The sequence below is a fragment of the Muntiacus reevesi genome, chromosome 8, assembly GCF_963930625.1.
Source record: "Muntiacus reevesi chromosome 8, mMunRee1.1, whole genome shotgun sequence".
NCBI classification, from domain to species: Eukaryota; Metazoa; Chordata; class Mammalia; order Artiodactyla; family Cervidae; genus Muntiacus; species Muntiacus reevesi.
The window spans coordinates 29,603,617-29,622,326 of record NC_089256.1 but is presented as its reverse complement, the minus strand read 5'-3'; positions in this window follow the sequence as shown (position 1 = coordinate 29,622,326).

The window sequence follows — 18,710 nt, the reverse complement described above, 5'->3', positions numbered from 1 at the left end:
TAGCCCGCCAGACTCCTCTCTCCATGGATCTCCCAGGCAAGAATTCTGGAGAGGGTTGCCATTTCCTGCTTCAGGGGATCTTCCCAACTCAAGGATCAAACCCACATCTCCTGAGTTTCCTGCAATGGCAGGCAGGTTCTTTACCACCGTGCCCTCCCTCTCTCTTACTTTCGTCGTTTTCACCAAAATTTACTGGATGAATTTGGCTCTGTTGGAAGAATCTTATTACAACAAGAGGGCCTCACCATCACACCATATTTGTTTTTGAACAAACTTATCTTGGCTTCCTGCAATTGGTGAGGAAGATAGAAAATTTATCTCCTAGGATGTGAAGAAAAGGGAATCCTCTTGCACTGTTGGTGAGAATATAAACTGATACATGGAAAACAGTATGGGAGACACTTTTAAAAAATAGAAATAAAAGGACTGTATGACACAGCAATCCCACTACGGGGCCTATACCCTGAGAAAACCATAATTCAGAAAGACACAAGTACCCCTATGTTCATAGCAGCGCCATTTACGATAACTTAGACATGGAAGCAACCTAGATGTCCATTGACAGATGGATGGATAAAGTTGTGGTACATATATACAATGGAATATTTCTCAGCCATAAAAAAGAATGAATTTGAGTCAGTTGGAGTGAGGTGGATTAACCTAGTACAGCTTGTTATACAGAGTGAAATTAGTCAGAAAAAAAAAAAACAAATATCGTATATTAACACATATATATGGAATCTACAGAAGTGGTACTGATGGGCCTCTCTGCGGGGCAGGATAGATATGCAGACATAGAGACAGACTAGGGGACAGTGAGAGGAGAGGGTGGGGAGAATTGAGAGAGTGGCATTGACATATATATACTTTTATGTGTAAAACAGATGGCTAGTGGGAAGCTGCCATATAACACAGGAGCTCAGTTGGGTGCTCTGTGATGACCTCGAGGGCTCGGATGGGGGTGGGTGGGAGGGAGGCTCAAGAGGGAGGGGAGATCTGTATGCATATGACTGATTCATGTTCATGAATAAAAATATAATAATTCTAGTGCAACAAAAATGCTTTTTGAATTAGTAGAAACTAACACAATATTGTAAAGCAATTATCCTCCAATTAAAAATGAATATGTATGTGCATATAAAAGGAAATTTCTCTTGTGACACAGGATCCCCTATTGAGAAAAGCCTAAGCGCTGAAACAACCTGTGTTGGAAAGAGAATGATACAGAATAGAACAAGTAGGCAGGGATGTGTGAAGCAAAGGAGTCAGATCAGCAAAGAAGATACAGATCTAGACTCATGGATCTCAAGGCCACATACCAGGAAAAGAGGAAAGGGGGGGAAGGGTGTAGGAGAGAAATGGACTTAGCTTAAAATACTAAGTTTGCAGCGATGTCAGTCTGAAACGACACCTGAAACGTGGAAGATAAATATGGGATTTTCACTGTCTGTCTTAAGTGACCAGCTCTCCCCAGGACGTCTCCCACTAGTTCCTAAAACAGCAGCTTAAAGCTCCCTTCTTCATGGGGAACCTCCTTGACCTTCTTAATTACACCAGCCGCACCCTCCAGTTTAGCCTTTCACACCCACTGTGTGCTTTTTCCACACAATCATCACAGTTTGTAACAATGTCTGGCATGATCCTTCATGAAGGACTGCCTCTTCCACTGAACCCTAGGTTTTTGTGAGAGCAGTTTTGTTCCCCATTTTTCCCTATGTATCTCGTATGTCTGGTACATAATAGATGCTCAGATAATAAATCGGGAATTAACAATTATTTTAAGAGGAATGCGCTATGAAATTTTTATCAGTGAACAAAACCTAAAAATAGTACATAATATGATACCTGCATAACTAATTATATAGAACTATAAACCAAATTGGGCTTCCCTAGTGGCTCAGCTGGTAAAGAATCTGCCTGCAATGCGGGAGACCTGGGTTTGATTCCTGGGTTGGGAAGATCCCCTGGAGAAGGGAAAGGCTACCCACTCCAGTATTCTGGCCTGGAGAATTCCAGGCACTGTAAGTCATGCCTGACTCTTTTGCAACCCCATGGACTGTAGCCTGCCAGATTGCTGTGTCCATAGAATTTCCCAGGCAAGAAGACTGAAGTGGGTTACCATCTCTAGTGTAATAAAAATGACAAAGGGTGGGGGGGAACCTTCTGCATTCTAAGTCCCTGTGTTTAAAAATAACCAGAAGTTTCCAGACATTAATCCAACACAGAGTTACCAGCATTCCCAATGCTTAATGCATCCATTATATTCACAGAAATGTGCACTCCGTTTGGTGAACACAGATGGTCAAGGGCGCCTGCCTCCTGAAGCTTGCATTTACATGCATCATTTGCATTTATGGGTGTCATTTTCTAAAATGTTACTATAATTTCAACAAAGTCTAAATTGTTCCTTGAATCACTTCACCAAGTGAAAAAGTGAGACAAGATGCCTCCAGGTTTTGCACTTCCTAAGAGGCCAGCTTCCAACTGTGACACATTATTAAAAAAGAGCTCGAGAAATGTCTGCCTACCTTAAACCACAATTAAGCTTGCAAGACAAAGCAAATGAGAGTGTCGAGAACAAAGGTAATGATCAGCCCAGCGAAAGATGGGGAGGATGGAGCTGGGGGGAGGACATTTTTCATTAGAATTGGCAGAGAAGGATGGAAGTACACCAAATGGGCCAGCCACCCACTTACATTGCCATAGTACTCTTCCAATCGTCCTGTGAGTCCCCCAGCTTGTTTACCATTTTCAAAAACCCTTTCACTCGAACCAAGAGTACAGTCCATTGGAGGTTCTGCCTCTATGGCTTGTTTTGCTATATTAATATATATTTCAATATTCCTCACCATTTTTTTTTTTTAAAGTGTATTGATTTATTTTGGCGTCATGTAAACACAAAGCTTAACTTGACTGACAACGAGTGGAAGAAAGCTGAGCAAACCTGGAGAGTGAGAGACAAGACTTGGGTATCATCCTTCTGTTGTTGTTGTTTAGTTACTAAGTCATGTTTGACTGTTTGCGACCCAATGGACCGCAGCCCACCAGGCTCCTCCGTCCATGGGATTCTCCAGGCAAGAAAACTGGAGAGGGTTGCCATGCCCTCCTCCAGGGGACCTCCCAAACTGGGATCGAACCTATGTTTCTTACATCTCCTTCATCGGCAGACAGATTCTTTACCACTAGTGTCATCTGGGAAGCCCTGTCCTCTTTTAAGTACCTGTATTAGCATCTTTGAGAAAGCATGAAGAACATTAGAGCCATTTCATACAGTGCTGCGGAGCTTTGTAGGGGATGAGACCAAGACTAGATTTGAACCTGGCTGATAGAACGTGATTTACATCCTCAGTCATCTCAAATCCCTTTGAGAAGAAACTGGCGGATGTATCGTGAGTAATAAACAAACAAATGCAGCAGGGTGTTCAAATGTACCCCCAAGGTACAGCAGATGTGCAGTTCCAAACTGAAAGGCCTTGGATTTAGCCCCCAAACCACAAGCAGATGCAACACTCATGAACCTCCCAGTGCCACAGACATAGGAAAGTGGGAGGTAGGGAGGAGGCAGGAAGGATTTGATGAGAATTTCTTAGGAACAAGCTACACTGTGAGTTTCACTCCAAGTGGGAGGGGTCGGGGTGGGGGACCCTCACCTAGAACTAAGAGAGAGGCCAGGGAGGTCGGGAGAGAAAGGCATGCCTTAAACTTCTCACCTGTACCTAGGGTGCAGTTGTGGGGAACAGACCCGTGTCTGACCCCTCCTGAGCTGTCTGAGGTTCTGGAGACTGGCTGGCTGTCTGTTGACAGAGGATTCCAAGGAGAGGTCGCCCCACTGGGATTGGCTATCACTCAGGTTCAAGAGGTATAGTGCACCTGAGTGTGAGAATCCCATGGACCCCTTCAGGCTGGTGTGCACTGGGATAGATCCAGTGGGAGGGAATGTCATCCACGTGACAGGGATTACTCAAAAAAGGAACAATGTCTGAACAAAATCAACTAACTAAAGAAAGGCACTGATGTTCTCAAACTGTGGCACTGGAGAAGACTCTTGAGAGTCCCTTAGACTGCAAGGAGATTAAACCAGTCAATCTTAAAGGAAATCAACCCTGAATGTTCATTGGAAGAACTGATGCTGAAGCTCGAATACTTTGGCCACCTGTGCAAAGAGCCAACTCATCTGAAAAGACCCTAATGCTGGGAAAGATTGAAGGTGGGAGGAGAAGGGGATGACAAAGGATGAGATGGTTGGATGGCATCACTGACTTAATGGACATGAATTTGAGCAAACTCCAGGAGATGGTGAAGGACAGGGAAGCCTGGAATGCTGCAGTCCATGAGGTTGCAGAGTCAGACACGACTGAATGAATGAACTGAACTGAGAGAAAGGCATTAACTTACATACTGACCAGCCCCAGAGAGCACATTGGCAGCCAGCAGTAGGACCTGGTAGGAAGGTTTTTCCTGCCCTGCTTTATCACTCTTCTCTGCCCACTCCCCAGGCTCAGAGGGGCCATGCCACAAGCTTCACAAAAGAGGAAGCAGAATCATAGAGAAGAAAATCTATCCAACTTCCTTCCCAAGTCAAAGGTTCTCTGCTACACTAAGATCTGGTCCAGAAATACCAATAATTTCTAAAGAAGGTGGACACCAAGGCTCTTAAACATCCTTCTAAGACACTCATCCTTTTAAGTACAAAATTGACACTGTGACTAAAATGGTTGTAATATTTTTTTAATCCCTAAAACAGACCAGAAATATGCAATGGCCTGAATTTTTCTGCAAGGGCAAGAAGAACCAAACAGAGTTGAAGAGATAAAGGAAGAATCGACTGAATTATCCCATTTAATGTTCCCATTACAGTAACAAATAACCACTGCCACCCCACCCCTCAAAATGAAAGACAAAGCCGTTCATGGCAGTTCCACTGGCCAGTTGGTCTCTGACATCCACAGATACTGGAATCTGGAGGTGTACAGGCCTCTCAGAAAATGCTAGAACTAAGGCAATTTTCCCTCTGGCCTAGTCACAGTCTGAGAAGTGATTCTAAAAAGACACTTCGAGATCATCACAGAGCACTTGGTGCCTGTGCAAAGATGAGCCTGGCGGACTGGTAGTCCATGGGACTACAGGCTACAGTTCACAGTCCATGGGACTACAGGCTACAGTCCATGGAAGTACAGGCTACAGTCTACAGTCCTTGGGAGTACAGGCTACAGTCTACAGCCCATGGGACTACAGGCTACAGGCTACAGTCCTTGGGAGTACAGGCTACAGTCTAAAGACTACAGGCTACAGTCCGTGGGACTACAAGCTACAGACTACAGGCCATGGGGCTACAGACAATAGTCTACAGGCTATGGAACTATAGACTACAGACTACAGGCTACAGTCCATGGGACTACAGGCTACAGTCTACAGACCACGGGACTACAGGCTGCAGTCTACAGACTACAGGCTAAAGTCCATGGTTGCAGAGTTGGACGTGACTGAGAGACTAACGCACACACTTTTACATATATATATACATATATATGTGTGTATGTATGTATATGTGTATATATATATATATATATATATATGAGTTGTGCATGTTTAGTTGCTTTAGTCATGTTCAACTCTTTGCAACCCCATGGACTGTAACCCGCCACGGTCCTCTGTCCATGGAATTGTCCAGGCAAGAATACTAGAGTGGGATGCTAATCTTTCCTCTGGAGGATCTTCCCAACCCAGGGGTTGAACCTGGGTCTCCTGCATTGGCAGGTGGATTCCTTACTGTCAGAACCACCAAGGAAGCCTATATATAAAATATATATACTTTGAATTATAAAAAGAGCTTTTGCGAATGGATTTGGCAAAGCCTCAGCTAACTAACTTGGTGGGTTTGCCCAACAGCCTCTGACACAGCACCTTTAAAGTTGTCTGTGGATCTCAAGGGTCTATGCGCCATCACCCTTACCCATCCTTTGCCAGTAGCACGTCTAGCCTCTGACTGAGCACCCCGCTACCCCATACAGCCCCTTCTAATGTAGGCAAAGCCAACCTGCTCATCCCCCCTTGTGTGGACAAGATCCGACAGCTGCCTCACACCCATTCACTCCGGTTCACTTTGCAGTAACAGGTAACAAGCCTGGCTTTCCTTTCTCAAGGAAGCTCTGGCCATTTGACCAGGTATCCGCTCCCTGTGACTCCTTTTTTCTTCATCACGTGACCTGAGTTTATCTTTCTCACTGACCTGAAGACCCTCCTGTAATGTTTTCTGAGTAAAGCATGACTCCAAGCTATGAAAGACATGCTTCAGACATAGAATGGGGGCTCCAGCCAAAGACAGGGAGAAAATCATGTTCTTTCTCGAAGCTCCTGCTTGTTCTAAGCTCCTGTACTTGTTCTAAGTTCCTGCTCCTTTTAAGAATCAGAACATCTATTTCTGCTTTATTGACTATGCCAAAGCCTTTGACGTGTGGATCACAACAAACTGTGGAAAAATCTGAAAGAGACAGGAATACCAAACCACCTGATCTGCCCCTTGAGAAACCTGTATGCAGGTCAGGAAGCAACAGTTAGAACTGGACATGGAACACCAGACTGGTTCCAAATAGGAAAAGGAGTACGTCAAGGCTGTATATTGTCACCTTGCTTATTTAACTTATATGCAGAGTACACCATGAGAAACGCTGGGCTGGAGGAAGCAAAAGCTGGAATCAAGATTGCCAAGAGAAATATCAATAACCTCAGATATGCAGATGACACCACCCTTATGGCAGAAAGTGAAGAAGAACTAAAGAGCCTCTTGATGAAAGTGAAAGAGGAGAGTGAAAAGTTGGCTTAAAGCTCAACATTCAGAAAACTAAGATCATGGCATCCGGTTCCATCACTTCATGACAAATAGATGGGGAAACAAGGGAAACAGTGGAAACAATGGCTGACTTTATTTTTCTGGGCTCCAAAATCACTGCAGATGGTGATTGCAGCCATGAAATTAAAAGACACTTACTCCTTGGAAGGAAAGTTATGACCAACCTAGACAGCACATTAAAAAGCAGAGACATTACTTTGCCAACAAAGGTCCATCTAGTCAAGACTATGGTTTTTCCAGTGGTCATTTATGGATGTGAGAGTTGGACTATAAAGAAAGCTGAGCACTGAAGAATTGATGCCTTTGAACTGTGGTGTTGGAGAAGACTCTTGAGAGTCCCTTGGACTGCAAGGAGATCCAACCAGTCCATCCTAAAGGAAATCAGTCCTGGGTGTTCATTGGAGGGACTGATGTTGAAACTGAAACTCCAATACTTTGGCCACCTGATGCAATGAGCTGACTCATTGGAAAAGACCCTGATGCTGGGAGGAATTGGGGGCAGGAGGAGAAGGGGGCAACAGAGGATGAGATGGTTGGATGGCATCACTGACTCAATGGACATGGGTTTGTGTGGACTCCGGGAGTTGGTGATGGACAGGGAGGCTTGGCGTGCTGCAGTTCACGGGGTTGCAGAGTTGGACATGACTGAGGGACTGAACTGAACTGAACTGATCAATGAAAGAGATAGGTACAAATATTGTATAGAGATTTGTGATTTACCAATGCTTTCTTATGTGTTGTCTCCAGCTTTTAGAGCAGAATTAATATCTGCATCACCTGTATGTACACAAGAGGTTGTGTGCTGATTTGTGATTTACAAAACACTTTCCCCTATGCTATCTTGCATTTGTAGCAGTCAAACAAACACAGTAGACTCATTTCAAAACTGCCAACACTTTGACCTCTGGCCTGTGGGTAGTTGTGGAGACTAAACACCAGCTCCCCTTTTCATATTTGCACAGGGAGTTTTAGAACATGGGTGCAGCGTTGTTAAGAAGTCAACCATGTTACATTCCATTTCACTACATTCTGATCCTCTTTCAAGTATGTAAGTATTCTCAAAGATGTCCCTTTCTCCAATCCTGCTTGAATTTGAATCAGATGGGAGATTACAGACTCCTATAGTTAAGACTCTGGGCAGTGGAACCAGAAAAACTGGATCCAGATTTTAGCTCCAACGCTTCGTGATCTTGGGTATATTTCTGTTCTTTGCTTGTTTGCTTATATAATAAAAGATTCATCATAAGACCTATCTCCTGTGGGTATTAACTGAGATCATCATATACAATGCTAACCACAAAGACTGGTACAATGTTAGTTCTTATTTGTTGTCACTTGTGTTTATTATTGTTACTTGTGATGATACTTTAAACATCATTGATTTCCACTCCCAGAGCATTTGTTGTCAATATTGAAGGCAAGCCATGTAGCTCATTGAGAGGGAAGTTCCCCATAGAAACATGAATTCATCCACCAGTCACTTAATATAAAACTAACTTCTCTAATTTATTTTGAATATGACACATATTTTCATTTTTCTCTAAACAACAAGCCTAGCAATATCTCCTTTTTCAAACTCTTGAAAATTTTACAATTGTTTTGTTTTCATCACAAACTCATAACTTACTAATGAAATCCTACAATAAATTTATTCCCCAAATTGGTTTTTTTATTATGACTATCAAAGTAGGGTTTCAGCCAGCTATCAATTATTGGATCCAAAATGTCTTAGTCAAAACACGAGTGTGTGAATAAATAGAGGGAGAAAGAACTCATTCTTCTTTCTAGCCTGTCACTAGTCTGGGCATATGGAGTATGTTCTTCATGGTTGGACTGATGACTTAAAAGTCCACATCCAGGCAGAAAGGAAAAAGCAAATATCACATATTAACATATATATGATATGTGGAATCCAGAAAAAATGGTACAGATGACCTTATTCGCAAAGCAGAAATAGAGACACAGACGTGGAGAATAAACTAGGAATAGCAAGGGGGCAAGGAGGGGGTTAGCTGAAACTCCAATGCTTTGGCCACCTGATGCGAAGAGCTGACTCATTTGAAAAGACCCTGATGCTGGGAAGGATTGAGGGCAGGAGGAGAAGGGGACGACAGAGGATGAGATGGTTGGATGGCATCACCGACTCAATGGACACAGGTCTGGGTAAACTCCGGGAGTTGGTGATGGACGGGGAGGCCTGGCGTGCTGCGGTTCATGGAGTTGCAAAGAGTCGGGCAGGACTGAGCGACTGAACTGAACTGAAGAATTGGGTGGGAGGAACTGGGAGATTGGGATTGACACATATACACCACTGATACTCTATAAAAATAATACTAGGTGTACCATGTATAAACTGATGAGAGCATACTGTGTAGCACATGGAACTCTACTGAATGAACTGTGGTGTCCTGAAAAGGAACAAGTCCGAAGGGGAGAGGATATATATATACACATCACTGATTCGTTTTGCTGCACAGGAAAAACGAACACAATGTCATAAATCAGCTATATTCCAATTATAAAACAATTTAAAGAAATCCCCATCCACATGCTGGAGTTAAAAGAAATCTTAAAATTCATGACGGACACGTAGGAATCAATTTTGATAAAGACTCTAACTACGAATTGTTTCAACCCACAAATGGAGAAACGAAAAATAAGGATGTGACTGTGCTTACAGGGCAGTGAGGCAGAAAACAACTGCTAAGGACAGGAACATGGAAAAGAGACAAGCCCAGACAAAGACAAAGCCAGCATTCAGAGGAGAGGATGCCCAGCATCCTTCTCAGCGTGGCCAATTCAGTGATGCCAGGACAGCCTCTTCTGCAGCAAAGATCTGACCATCCCAGTTCTAGAAGACTAGCAAAGCTCTAACAGAACTGCCTTGAGACCCTCCAGGAATGGCAGGGGAATCACAGCCTTGTGGCTAAACCAGACGTGGTATTTCTCGCCCCCCCTTTTTAAAACCCAAAGTCTGATTTCTGTCTTTGTTCAGCTCTGCACAGCTGATGTGGACAATAGCATCCAGACTGAAAGACACAAACAGTGGGAGCTCAGTCGCTTTTAAAGTCTGTTTCAGGATACAGACTTCTCTGTCTACTTCCTGTTTCCATTTATGCTGCCATCATCTGTTGCAAACTGCTCCCCTGTTCAGGCCTAGAGCAGATTCACAGTAGCCTGCACTGATGTTGCTCCAGAGTGTCTCTCTGTCCTTGAGGGTCTCCTTCAACTTGCCCTAAGCTTTGCAAATAGGATGTCTTACTAACATGACCTCAATCACCCCATCCGGGCAGGTCACCTGTTCCCTTCTAGGGCTCTGCTGATGCAACTTCATTTTCTTCTTATTATCACAATATAGAATTTAAAAAGAAGAATAACAAAATCATCTTGGGTTTCCTTGGTGGCTCAGTGGTAACAGACCCGCCTGCCAGTGCAGGAGATGCAGGAGACTGGATTTCAATCCCTGGATCAGGAAGATCCCCTGAAGAAGGAAACAGCAACCCACTCCAGGATGCTTGCCTGGAAAATTCCAAGGACAGAGGAGCTGGCCGGCTACAGCCCATGGGGTCACAGAGTCAGACACTACTGAGAAACTGAGCAGACAGAAATAAATGTAAGTCATTTAAGAACTCAGTTTCATTAGGAATATATATGTGAGTGTATTCAATAAAGATGATGATAAAGTAAATAAGCTACAAGGATACATCGTCCTGCACAGGGAATATGGCCAATATTTTATAATAACTATAAATGGAGCATTACCTTTCAAAGCTACAAATCACGATGCTGTGTACCTGAAACTTACGTAATATTGTACATCCACTATAACCCAGTAATTTTTTTTTCTAAAAAAGATGACCATAATCATTATGAGGAAGGTCTATTAGATTGTACCTTAGTTATTCTGCTTAAACTACTGCACATAAAAGAACACACTTGATAATCATAGGAAGCATTCTTTCACAGTAAGCAGATGATTTAAGTTAGGTAAATATAAATATTGGGCTTCCCAGTTGGCACTTGTGGTAAAGAACCCGCTTGCCAGTGCCCAAGATGTAAAGAATGTAGGTTCAATCCCTGGGTCGAAAAAATCTCCTGGAGAAGAGCGTGGCAACCCACTCCAGTATTCCTGCCTGGAGAACCCCTTGAACAGAAAAGCCTGGAGGGCTACAGCCCATAGGGTCACAAAGAGGCAGACACGACTAAAGCAACTCAGCATGCACACATATAAATATAAACTGTTGAATTCAAGAACAAGAGATAGAAAACCTAAGATCCTCAGTAATGTCTCTGGAAAATGGATGTGTAAAGAGACATTGTAGTTATCTGAAAGTGAGAGTGTTAGGTGCTCCGATGTTAGTCATGTCGGACTCTTTACAACCCATGGACTGTATGTAGCCTGCCAGACTTCTTTATCTACATAATTCTCCAGGCAAGAATACTGGAGTGGGTTGCCATTCACTTCTCCAGGGGATCTTCCCAACCCAGAAGCCAAACTTGAGTCTCCTCTATTGAAGGCAGATTCTTTACCATCTGAGCCATGAGGGAAGCCCATCTAAAAGTAACCCTATGTTCAAATAAAATCTGTTTAGTTTAGTTCATAGTAATGGACACATGTTAGTTTCTTAAATTTGCAAATGTACTGTGGTAATGTGAGATTATAGTGTTTCTGTTAATGGTAATAGGAGAGAATATGTTAATTAGGGGAAACTAAGTCTAGGTCTAGAAGAAAGTGAAAGGCAAAGGAGAAAAGGAAAGATATACCCATTTGAATGCAGAGTTCCAAAGAATAGCAAGGAGAGAAAAGAAAGGCTTCCTCGATGATCAGTGCAAAGATACAAAGGAAAACAATATAATGTGAAAGACTAGAGATCTCCTCAAGAAAATTAGAGATACCAAGGGAACATTTCATGCAAAGATGGGCACAATAAAGGACAGAAATGGTATGGACCTAACAGAAGCAGAAGGTATTAAGAAGAAGTGGCAAGAATACACAGAACAACTATACAAAAAATAAAGGTCTTCATGACCCAGATAGCCGTGATGGTGTGTTCACTCACCTAGAGGCAGACATCCTGGAATGTGAAGTCAAGCGTGCCTTAGGAAGGATCACTATGAACAAAGCTATTGGAGATGACGGAATTCCAGCTGAGCTATTTCAAATCCTAAAAGGTGATGCTGTGAAAGCGCTACACTCAATATGCCAGCAAATTTGGAAAACTCAGCAGTGGCCACAAGACTGGAAAAAGGCAGTTTTCATTCCAATCCCAAAGAAAGGCAATGCCAAAGAATGTTCAAACTACTGCACAGTTGCACTCATTTCACACGCTAACAAAGTAATGCTCAAAATTCTCCAAGTGAGGTTCAGCAATACATGAACTGAGAACTTACAGATGTTCAAACAGGATTTTGAAAAGGCAGAAGAACTAGAGATCAAATTGCCAACATCTGTTGGATCATTGAAAAAGTAAGAGTTTCAGAAAAACATCTACTTCTGCTTCATTGACTGCACCAAAGCTTTTGACTGTGTGGATCACAACAAACTGTGGAAAATTCTGAAACAGATGGAAATACCAGACCACTTGACTTGCCTCTTGAGAAATCTGTATGCAGGTCAAGAAGCAACAATTAGAACTGGACTTGAAACAACAGACTGGTTCCAAATTGATAAAGAAGTACATCAAGGCTATATATTGTCATCCTGCTTATTTAACTTACATGCAGAGTACATCATGAGAAATGCTGGGCTGGATGAAGCACAAGCTGGAATCAAGATTGTCAAGAGAAATATCAATGACCTCAGATATGCAGAGGACATCACCCTTATGGCAGAAAGTGAAGAAGAACTAAAGAGCCTCTTGATGAAAGTGAAAGAGGAGAGTGAAAAAATTGGCTTAAAGCTCAACATTCAGAAAACTAAGATCATGGCATCCAGTCCCGTCACTTCACGACAAATAGATGAGGAAACAATGGAAACAGTGACAGATTTTATTTGGGGGGGGGGGGTTTCCAAAATCACTGCAGATGGTGACTGCAGCCCTTAAATTAAAACATGCTCCTTGGAAGAAAAGCTATGACCAATCTAGTCAGTATATTAAAAAGCAGAGAGATTACTTTGCCAACAAAGGTCCATCTAGTCAGAGCTATGGTTTTTACAGTGGTCATGTATGGATGTGAGAATTAGACCTTCAAGAAGTCTGAGCACCAAGGAATTGATACTTTGAATTGTGGTGCTAGAGAAGACTCTTGAGAGTGCCTTGGACTACAAGGATATCCAACCAGTCCATCCTAAAGGAAATCAGTTCTTAATATTCATTGTAATGATTGATGCTGAAGCTCCAATAATTTGGCCACTTGATTTGAAGAACTGATTCATTGGAAAAGACCCTGATGCTGGGCAAGATTGAAGGCAGGAGGAGAAGGGGATGTCAAGGATGAGACGGTTGGATGGCATCACCAACTCAGTGAACATGAGTTTGAGTAAACTCCGGGAGTTGGTGATGGACAGGGAGCCCTGGTGTGCTTCAGTCCATGGGGTTACAAAGAGTTGGACACAACTGAGTGACTGAACTGAACTGAAAACTAGGTCAGAGGTATCCAGGGGAACGCTGTCTTTGCAATTTTTCTGTAAATCTAAAATTACTTCAAAATTCAAAATTTTATTTATATTTTATAAAAGAACTCTATAGAAGCACATTTTCTATTTTAATAATTTTTATCTTAAATCATTTAACCTATACTTACATATCGATGTTTAAGAAAACAGAGTTTTCTGAACAAAACTTAATTTTCAGAAACGTCTTGAAAGCATGCCTCTTATAAACAGCCACTAGTCTCTCTTTCTCTTCTGCTTTGTTTAAAGGCTACATGTTAGGTTTTATACAGTAAACATGTATTACTCTTATACAATATCATATGTTATGATAAAATGTGTTTTTGTTTAAAAATCTAAACTGATACAGAGTGACCCCCTCAGCCCACAGGGAAGCTGGGCAGAGGTTTGGGGTGTCTGATGTCCCAGGTCTGTGGCCAGCCTACCATATCTTTAGCTCATTCCTGCTGTTGCTGGCAAAAATCTCGGCCTTCTCTACCCACCAAAGACAAATGAAAAATTACAGAAACGAGAGTTTGGAGGAAATGTGGAGAGTAAACCTGATGCTATTACTAAAGTTGGATCTGCTCTCCAGCACTTGGTAGAGTGTTTTAACGTAAAGTAAAATCTTCTGTGTAAGATGACTGTCAAAGAGGTTAGGCTTCTGGCATTGAAGATACAAAGTCTGAAATATCTCTGTAATTATCCTTAAGAGCGAGCAAGGACAACACAACCAATCCTGTGCTGAACAGCTACTTTTAGGGATGGCATGGAAGTGGAGGACCACCAGAATAGTCCCCATGGAGAAGAAGAGTTTAGATTGGACCAGAATAAAGGCTAGATCCTCAATCATGCTAGTTACAGTTATGGTTAACCCAGGAATTCCTGTTCCCAAAGTTAGACCATAGACAAAGGCAGACATTTGGATCACATGAAGTTTCCTGTTTTATTCTTCCTCTTCTCCCCTACATATCAAAATCATACTCCAGGTGCTTCCAAAGTGAAGATATCCATAAGGATGACCATTCCTACACTTCATATTCGACCTGGAGTCCTTCTATGACCTCCTCAAAATGCTTAGGAATATTCCTGTAAGCCGTTCAGGAAGGCTGAGTGCTTTTACAAAAGACTAATGATGGTGATGACGATGAACCTTAAATGATCTTAAACTGTGAATACCTGGTGACTAAGTATTGTCTCACCCAACATATAGGGGGATCTAGTAAGTGTAAATCTATGAAGTGCAGAAAGTATTTTAACCAAAGATCTGAGTGGGACTTAGAACAGAGCTATCTTTTTGTCCCCAGGAGCTCTTTAATGCAGCCTGTTGACATTAGTAGCTCCATCTAGAAAGTAGTAAATGATATAACTATTCATAACGATGGCTTCCCTGGTGGCTCAGATAGGAAAGAATCTGCCTGCAGTGTAGGAGACTTGGGTTCTATCCCTGGCTTGGGAAGATCCCCTGGAGTAGGGAATGGGTACCCACTCCAGGGTTCTTGCCAGGGAATTCCCATGGACAGAGGAGCCTCATGGGTTACAGCCCGTGGGGTCACAGAGAGTCAGACACAATGGAGTTACTAAGCACGCTTCATATCCATTAATCAACAGATGTAGGAAACATGAAATATTATCTTGACTCATACAGAATTGTCAACATTCATCCTTTCTGACCTATATAAATGTATGTATTTTACAATTCAACCTAACAGTTGATCAAAATGATTCAGCAAGTGGGTTTGAACACCACACCTCATCACTTAGGCTCTAACCAGTTCTTGCCACAGCTGATACTTGGCAGAGGGTTCTAGAGGCTGTGCTGATGAGCCAGCATTGGGACAAGTGTGTGAACCCATGCCCCTGCCTCCAGCACCCACACGCATCCTGTGGATTTTGTCTGAAGTTTCCCCATAACTCCTCCAATGACTGATCTGGTAGTTGGAAATGAGAAGTATCCCCTCCTCCAAGACCCTACAACTGGAGGCATATGAAAATGTGTAATAAAGAAGAAGGACCTGCTCAGCTAAAATAAAAGTGAGCAGAAAGTGAGGAATTAGTAGAAAAGCAAACTTTGGTTCATAGCTAACGTTACAAGATGTGGACAAACTTCTGTACAGACAGTGAAGCTGAGATTTCAGCAGAGACAGCCTAGCTCTAAGACACCAATTCCTCAGTTCTGGGCTATCAGTTCAGTTGAGTTCAGTCGCTCAGTCGTGTCCAACTCTTTGCCAACCCATGAATCGCAGGGTGCCAGGCCTCTGGGCTATAGAGAAGATCATTTGCAATTCCTACAGGTGGGATATCTACCATTTCCAAGAGAAAGAAAGAAAATCTAAATCAAAGAAACATTTTCACTTAATAAAAATATCACCTGGCTATCTTACTTGCTCCCTCTGAAGAAAGAGCAGGTAGTTAATACCCAATGCAGCCTGAATATATGTAATGGTTCTAATGTGCCTCTTTGACAGTCTCAAAATATATTGAGCCCGAACATCTGTGAAAAAGCCTATCTAGCCACTTTGTTATCTGCTTCCTTGTCATAATTAACAGCAGTCTCCCTTCTTCCTGGTCCTCCTTCCACATGGTTTTAATAACCATGTTTGACCCTCATTATTACATCTCATTTTCCAGGCAATCTGTCATGTGCATTGTTTATCATCCCATCACCAGAGGAAGACATAGGTCTTTGTAGTAGATAATCTTGCACAAGAGAGCCATTGCTTTATGATCTGGAACAAAATTGCTTCGCTTATTCTTATGATCAGTCAAATGAGGACAAAGTATTTTCCCCACAGCCTTTTACACAGAAATTGTTTTCTGCTTTCTCCAACCTTATCTCCCTCTCTGTCTCGAAGGGAAATTGACTTCAGCCACAGTCATATATTTCCTGCCTCTTGAAACCACAGGGTTTCCTGAGGTTCCCTCTGACTTTTCTGAGCAGCATCCTCCTCCTCCTTCCAGACCTGCCTTGGGGACTGGATCTGAATTCGTATGTTGAATACAGGAATTGCTAGTTAAGGTTCCTGCAGTGTCTCTTCGGGTGTTGTTGGAGCACTTAAATAAAGGCTTGCACTGGAGGGGGAGGGTGGGCAAGATGTCAGGGCAGGAAGACCCTGAGCTCACCTCCTCCACAGGCACACCAAAATTGCACCTGTTTACAGAGTAGCTGTCTAGCCGGATGAGCTGAAGACTAGAAGAAAATAGTATCCACAAGTGAAAACATGAAGAAGGACCCACAATGAGGTGAGTAGAAGGGGTGGAGATACACAAATCTCCCTGGGCAGGTGACCCACAGATAGGAACATAATCCAATTGCCGAGGTTCTTCCCCAGCAGTGAGGGGTGTGGGCCCTACATCAAGCTCCCCAGCCCAGGGGTCCAATGCCAGGAAGAAGAGTCCCAGAGCATCTGACTTGAAAGGCCAACAGGGCTTGTGTACAAGAGAGCCAGAGAGATGGGGGGAAATCAGGCTCGACTCTGACAGGACACACTCCAAATCTTACATGTTCTGAGCCCCAGTGCAGAGGCAGCAGTTTGAAAGGAACCTGGATGAGACACACGTGCTGATCTTGAGAGCCTCCAGGAGAGGTAGGAGGCGACTGAGACTCACCTTGGGAACACAGATGCTGGTGGCAGCCACCTTTGGGCGCACATTCTTCCTTGAGGACACTGGTGCTGGCAAGTGTGATTTGGAGTCCTTCCCCTGGTCTGTTACCTCCAGGAGCTTACCTGCAGGCCAATGGGCCAGGAGCAACCACGCAAGGAAGGAGCTGCCAGCCAAGCAGGACAAGGCCAGCCACACCTACCAGCATGCCCAGAACAGCCAATCCCATCACAAAAGAAAGAACCCACACAGTAGGTGCTCCTGGAGCATATAACTTTAATTACCAGAGGGGAGTGTGCTCCTGGGTCCCCTAGCAAGTCTCCTGCCCATGGCCACTTCTCCAAGGTCAGGAGACTGAACAAACCTACCCAATATATAGAAGTCAACTCAGCATGTAGGCAAGATGAGGAAACAGAGAAACATGCTTTAAATGAAGGAATAAGACAAAACCCAGAAGAACTAAATAAAGTCATCACCAACTCAATGGACATGAGCTTGAGCAAACTCTGGGAGATGGTGAAAGACAGAGAAGCCTGGCATGCTGCAGTCCATGCAGTGGCAAAGAGTCAGACATGACTGAGCAACTGCACAACAAAGCAAAGATAAGTAATCTACTGGATAAAGAGTTCAAGGTAATGATCATAAAGATGCTCAAGGAACTTGAAAGAAGAACAGATGAGGGCAGTCAGAAGATTAACAATGGAGGAGAAAATAAGAAGAACCAAGCAGATCTGAAGAATGTCATAAAAATACAGTAAACAACATCAAAATAAAAGATACACTGGAAGGAATCAGCAGTTGATGAGATGACACAGAGAAATGGATCCACAAACCAGAAGACAAAATAGTGAGAATCTCTCAAACTGAACAGAATAAAGGAAAAAAGCAATTTTTAAAAATGAAGATAGTTTAAGAGATCTCTGGGACAATATCAAGCCTGCTAACATTTCATTATAGGGGTTCTAAAAGGAGAAGAGAAAGGTGGACAGAGAACGTATTTGAAGACATAATAACTGAAAACGCCCTTAGCCTAGGACAGGAAACAGATATCCAGGTCTAGGAAGAAAAGACAGTCCCAAACAGGATGAACCCAAAGAATGCTAAGTCACTTCAGTTGTGTCTGACTCTTTGTGACCCTATCCCTGCCAGGCTCCTCTGTCCGTGGGATTTTCCAGGCAAGAATACCTGAGTGGGTTGCCATTTCCTTCTCCAGAGGATCTTCCCGAACCAGAAATCGAACCAGTGTCTCTTACATCCTCTGCCTCGGCATCAGGTTCCTTACTGCTAGCGCCACCTGGGAAGCCCCTTGACCCAGAGGAGCCTGGTGGGCTGCAGTCCATGGGGTCGCACAGAGTCGGACATGACTGAGCAAGTAACACTATGTAGGCGTGTCTTCGTTTTATCATCTTGTCAGACATCTTCAGTTTACAAATAACACCAGTACCCACTTCCCCTTTGTTATCTCCACAGGAAACCCTGACTTCTGAGTAACTTTCAGAAACCTATTCATTTCCTTGGAACCATGTTGATTAAATGCTAAGTGAGTTGATCTTTTGCAACCATTTTTTTACATGAAAGTTATGTATGAGGAAGTCAACGAAACAGATGATGCTGGAAATGGGTTCCTTTGAGAAAAGTTCATCGACAAAGGCATTGTTTGCATAG